Raw genomic sequence first — 5,877 nt, 5'->3', positions numbered from 1 at the left:
TTGCCTCCTCCTACGTTTCCAGTCTTCTTATACTATAAGCCCTGACACTTTTTGATCCAGTGACACTTGCTTTCTGGCAGCCTCATGAACTCCACTCCATCTCTTGGTCCTGGGCTTGACTGTGTCCCTTGCCTAGAGTACTCTTCCACTTCAACTCTGTCTGCTGACTTCCCTGTCTTCCTTTAAGTCCCAGCTAAAATCCCATCTTTTACAGGAAGCCTTTCTCAACCCCTCTAAATCCTTGTAACTTCCCTTAGTTAATTATTTCTTATTTATTCTATATCTAGCTTGTGTAATTGCACATTGTCGCCCCAATTAAACTGTAAATTTCTTGAGGACAAGAACTGCCTTTTGTTCCTTTTTGTATCTCCAGTACTTAACACAGTGCCTAGTACATAGTAGGTGCTTCTGTTTATTGAGTGACCAAATATTCTTAAAAGCACAAGTAGGACTGAAATTGCTGTCTTCAAAATTATCAATGATATCTTTGATTGCCAAATCTAAGGGCTCTTTTTCAGTCTTTATCCTTTTTGACTTCTCTTTAGCCTTTGATGCTGTTGTTTATTCTCTTCTTGATGCTTTCTTTCTAGGTTTTCATGACACTTCTCTCTCTGGTTCTCTTCCTAACTTACTGCTCCTTCTTTGTCTCCTTTGCTGGATCTGCAGGTTGTGTCCATTCACCACTGGTATCTCCAAAGGCCTACTTCTCCTTCTACACTATTTCACTTGGTAATCTCATCAGCTTCTATGAATTCCATTATCATCTCTCTCCATTTAAGTCTTGACTTGTAGCCTTTTTGAGTTAAATAATTTGCCATCAATGTGGTAGCTGACCTTGATGCTGTTTCCGTCTCGTTGAAGGTGTCTGACAATACTGCTGAAAACATCATGCTGTGTGGGATACAGCGACCCTTACTCAAATTAAACTCAGAGCCTTCTCAAGGTAGAAAGCAAAAAAGGAATTTATTACATGAGAAGGGGCACTTCCCCCGACACCATGGGCAATGTCAGCAAGGAAGTGCGTCTGAGCAGAGCGGAGTACAACATTATATAGTCCCTAATGTGGAAGCCCACTAGCCTCTCTTCCCATTGACTGGGAATCCAGGCACACAGTCTAAGTGTGGGAATCTACCCCAGAGACAAAGAACATGGAAAAGATTGTTGCTCACCAGTAAGGGTTTTTGTTACCAAATCTGGAACTTAAGGAAAAAATGCTGATGTGGCATTAAGGGGGTGGTGAAGGGGGGGGGGGGTAACACCAGGTCACATGACCAGAACTTTGGTGGTTCTCCTCCATCCTGGAGCATTTTATTTGCCTAAGGGGGGTACTTAGTTATTTTAGCTTTGGCAGAAAGTGTGGGGGTTTTGGGGAATTCATGCCTGAGGGGTCTTCACTTAACCTGATTTCACCCAATGCTAAAAACCATGGGAGCAAACACACAGCCTTCTTAAAACCAAAGAAAAACAAAGTTTATTAAAGATTTGCCATACTGGGTTGACTCTTAAGGAGCCTAACCTTTTGTAACGTTCGTATTGACAAGCGGGTCAGATAGAATCTCAGCTAGACAGACTCTGTGCTGGATTAGACCTGAACCCCTTCATGGATGCGAGATGGAACTTAAATACAGAAAAAGACTGAGGGAAGAATCCAAGTGTCGCCAAGTAGTCTGGGGTAGATCAAATCCAAGGAGGATCCTGATGGGACTGGCCTGTAGTCTAGACAATCCACTATCCAGGCTGGGCAACTTGGACTTCAAGAGAATGCTAAGTAGTCAGCAATATCAAAGGAAGAGAATACTAACTGGTGATAAGATGGGGGAATCTGGGCTGGGAGGAATGGAAGGGGAATCCAAGGACCCCCCCAAGGCCAGATTTTCTGGGGTCCTTCAGACAAATGGGACAAAAGCCCTCCCGATCCAAGGGGAAAAGATCTTGACTTGGGCTTGTACCCCATCACTTCCTCCCTGCCATGACTGTCACAGGACAATTTTAACAGCAAGGACCCTGACATACACAGGAGGGCCTGCTGTATAGGTTCTTAGATCTGCTTTTCTAAAAGGAAAGCAACTTTTGAGGGGTCAACAATCTACTTTAATCAAGCACATATAATTCAGGGGAAAAAATCAGTACCCTGAACTTCAGAGAAAATACAGAGAAATAAAAATCGACAGGGCTTCCAACTGTCTGACCATAAGCAATGCCTATACGTAGTTACCAGAGAGAGAAGCACCAACATCTGGGTTTTCAAAAGGGGAGGAGGGTGCTCCTTAGCAGCTGCTTGTCTGGCCAAGGAAACGCTTCCAAAGAGTAAGCCCCAAAACAAAACCTCACCTCAGAGTATATATACACTTCAGAGCCAGAGGGCATCACTTTTGAGAACCCTTGAGAACCAGTTCCTTATTAGAAATTAAAAGGTGTGGGACTTCCAACAACATCTCCCTTATTCAAGCTTCCCTTAATGGACAAGCATTACAACAATCTATTTCTTTGACCTTTACAGAGATGGACAATGGAGTCATCCTAGAACTCTTAGGGGATAAACTCCTCTTGCCAAATAACCTGCAAAATTTTAGTCAGCTTTTGTATGAGTGGTATACTCCCTGCCTTGTAAATCTCAGCTGAAATAGAATCAGCATCGGGTACTTCGCCACACCAGAGGAGCCTAATGGCCCTCAAAACCTCTTCTTCATTTGGAAATTCAGTTAGAGAGGGATTGACTTCAACCAGAAGTATATGGTCAATAACTTCAGCACTGATGGATGACAGTCTGTTGAGAACACTTATAGAAGTGTTCAGCCCATTTCTCCAAGATCAAGTCCTTATCACTAATCAATGTGACTACATCAGTACTGAGTAGTTGAGAAGCCCCATTGGTCTTTGGCCATAAATAGCCCTCAGGCCATCATAAAAGCACTTTGGATTGTTACTATCAGCACAAAACTGAATTTCATCTGCCTTCTTACTGAACCAAGAATACTGCATCTCTCTAAGCTTTGTTTGTACTTAACTTTTGATGGAGTTAAATGCTGCTTTCTTAGAGCCACATGAACTATCCTCCTGGCAAACCCTATGGCATTCTTGTTTTTTGTTTAGCAATTTCTAAATTTCTTCATCATTTCCATCAAACCAGTCTTGATGTTCTGGCCCAGATGAGTAAATGCAGTATTGTACACCAAATCTCTGAAAGTTACTCAACTCCTTTTCTGTTCCATCATTGCCCTTTGTGGTTTGGCTCAGTTTTCCCTCCAAGTTAGCAAGTTAGCACTAGAAAAGGTGTTATAATCTGTTGACATTAAGTCTTCTGGTAGTCATCTTGCCTTGGGGTCCCTGCTTTTGTTGAATGTGAATATTTATCTTGTAGAGAATAAGTCTATGATCAGTCCAGCACTTTGCAGCACACATCACCTCAGTCACTCTTACATCCTGTATATCTTTTCTCCTTACAATGATACAGTTCTATTAAATGCCAATGTTTGCTGCAAGGGTGCATCCACAAAATTGTATTGCATTTAGGGAAGTGGAAGACAGTGTTGGTGATAAGAAGTCTTCATTCCTCCAAAGGACTCACTGCCATGTCTGGTAATCTGTACCTACTCTTGCATTAAAGTCACACAGAATTATAAGGTTGTCCTCTTTTGGTACATTGATGATGAGGGTCTCTAGATCTTCATAAAATTTCTCTGACTTCATCAGGGTTCATCATGGTAGGAGCATATGCACTGATCATGGTGGCATGGTGCTTTACTGCAAGTGGCAATCACACTGTTATGCCTACTTTTTGGTAGGCATCCAAGCTTGTTGACTAGTTTTGATTGCAAAACCTACACCAGCTTCACTGGGCTCCCCTTCACTACAGCCACTCCAGAAAAACGTGTATCCAGCTCTGACTTTGGTAAGCTGGCCTTCATTTGTTAGCCTTATTTCACTCAGGGGTAGCATTTGGATGTACCAAAGATGAGTGGAATCATCTGCAAAAGTTTTTGTACATTTTTTTCTTGTGTGTGTTTCCACTGCAGGGTGGAATCCCTGCTACAGTCAGAAGGCCAGGGTTGAGTGAAGCAAACAATTTTTAGGGCACCTTTTCTAGCGCTTTCCTTATGCCAGGAGGTGAGCAGCTCAGTCCTTCAAAAAGGCTGCTTTTTGCAGCCAGGGGGCTGCTGAATCCCACTGTTGCTCCAATCCAGTGAGAAGATGATTCTATGACCTGAGCTGCCTGGATGCAGGGTTGTGACTACATTTCCCAGGATATCCACACCTGCTGCTTCATTACTTGCCTGTTGCTACAGGCCCTTGATTAGGTAAAAATAGTAAAATGTTATGGATGATGTCTTTTGATTTGCATATAATTGGATTTAAGTGAGACAGAGTTTGCCATTTCCTTCTCTAGCTCTTTTTATAGATGAGAAAACTGAGGCAAAAGGGTTAAATGAGTTGCCCAGGGTCACACAATGGAACATTTCATCCCTCTGGTTCAGGCCCTCATTGCCTCACACCAGCTTGCTTCAATAGCCTGCTGATTGATCTCCTTGCTTCAAGTCTCTTCCTCATTCCAATCCATCCTCTACTTAGGAACTGATCTTCCTAATGCATAGGTCCAACCCTTTGCAGTCAACTCCAGTGTCTCCCTTATTACCTCCAAGATCAAATATCAAGTCTTCCATTTGGCTTTAAAAGTCCTTCATAGCCTGGCCCTTCTGATCTTTCCAGTCTTCTTACACCCTACTCTCCTCCATGTGATCCAGAGACATTAGCCTCCTGGTGGTTCCTTACACAAGACACTCCCTCTTCAGATGTGGTGCATTTTTATTGACTGTCCCTTATGCCTAGAATGGTTTTGCTACTTTTCTCTCTCTCCTGGCTTCCTTCAAGTCCCAGTTAGAATTCCCCCTTCTACAAGAATCCTTTCTCAGTTGCCCTTACTGCAAATGCCTTCCCTCTAAGATTACCTACAAGTTATCCTGTAAAATTTTATTTGTACATAGTTGTTTGCATGTATCCTCTCATTAGATGATGAGCTCCTTGAGAGCAGGGGCTGCTTTTGACTTTTTTGTTTCCCTCTAGACTCAGATAAGACACTTCCTTCTCACTTCTCCTGATTAAAATCTCCACCTTTCTTCCACTCAGGTGCCACCTTTTACAAGAGATCTTCCTTGTTCCTCCAGTTAAGTCATTTCTCCCTTCCCAGATTACCTTGCATTTATTAAACAAATCCATTCAGGAATCTCAGACACAGGGACTTTCTTGCTTTTATGTTCCATTCTTGGACATAATAGAGACATTTATTGAATGAGTTGTTTGATTCCTTCTTACTCTTAAGTTCCAAGATCCTCTTTTTAGCTCATAGTTTGTACACTTTGCCTACTAGTCATTTCCTCTCTTACCTTGAAAAACTTATCACCTCTCTGGGCCTTGATTTCCCCATCTCTAAAATGAGGCTGAATAATACTATGATTGGCAGATTATCAGAACTTTGAACAACACTGCAATTAAGTGATAGTAAACTCCAGGGAACAACCCCTTAGGGATTTGCCACACTGAGGCTCTTCTTTCAGGGGAGAGAGGGAACCAAGCTAAAACAAGTAATGTCCCTAAGCTATATTTAGGGAATGAAATGCCCAAAGTTGTATAAAACAAAGGATGCGATATAAGCCCTTAATTAGTTTTCTGTGTTTGACCCTATGCAACAGGGAAGTCAGCACATCCAGGATTTTGAAAAAAAAAAAAAAAACAGGGAAGGGAGGAAGGAGGCATTTAAAACAGTTCTGAAGTGTGAAGCCCCAGACGTGGTCACTTTCACAGCAAGTGACTTTTCATGGCAGTTAATAAAAAAGTTCTTACGAATCAAGCTAAAAATAGCATTGCATATACTCACATACA

The sequence above is a fragment of the Notamacropus eugenii genome, chromosome 4 (assembly GCF_028372415.1).
Source record: "Notamacropus eugenii isolate mMacEug1 chromosome 4, mMacEug1.pri_v2, whole genome shotgun sequence".
Lineage (NCBI taxonomy): Eukaryota > Metazoa > Chordata > Mammalia > Diprotodontia > Macropodidae > Notamacropus > Notamacropus eugenii.
The sequence above is the reverse complement of the archived record's forward strand: the minus strand, read 5'-3'. Positions refer to the sequence as shown.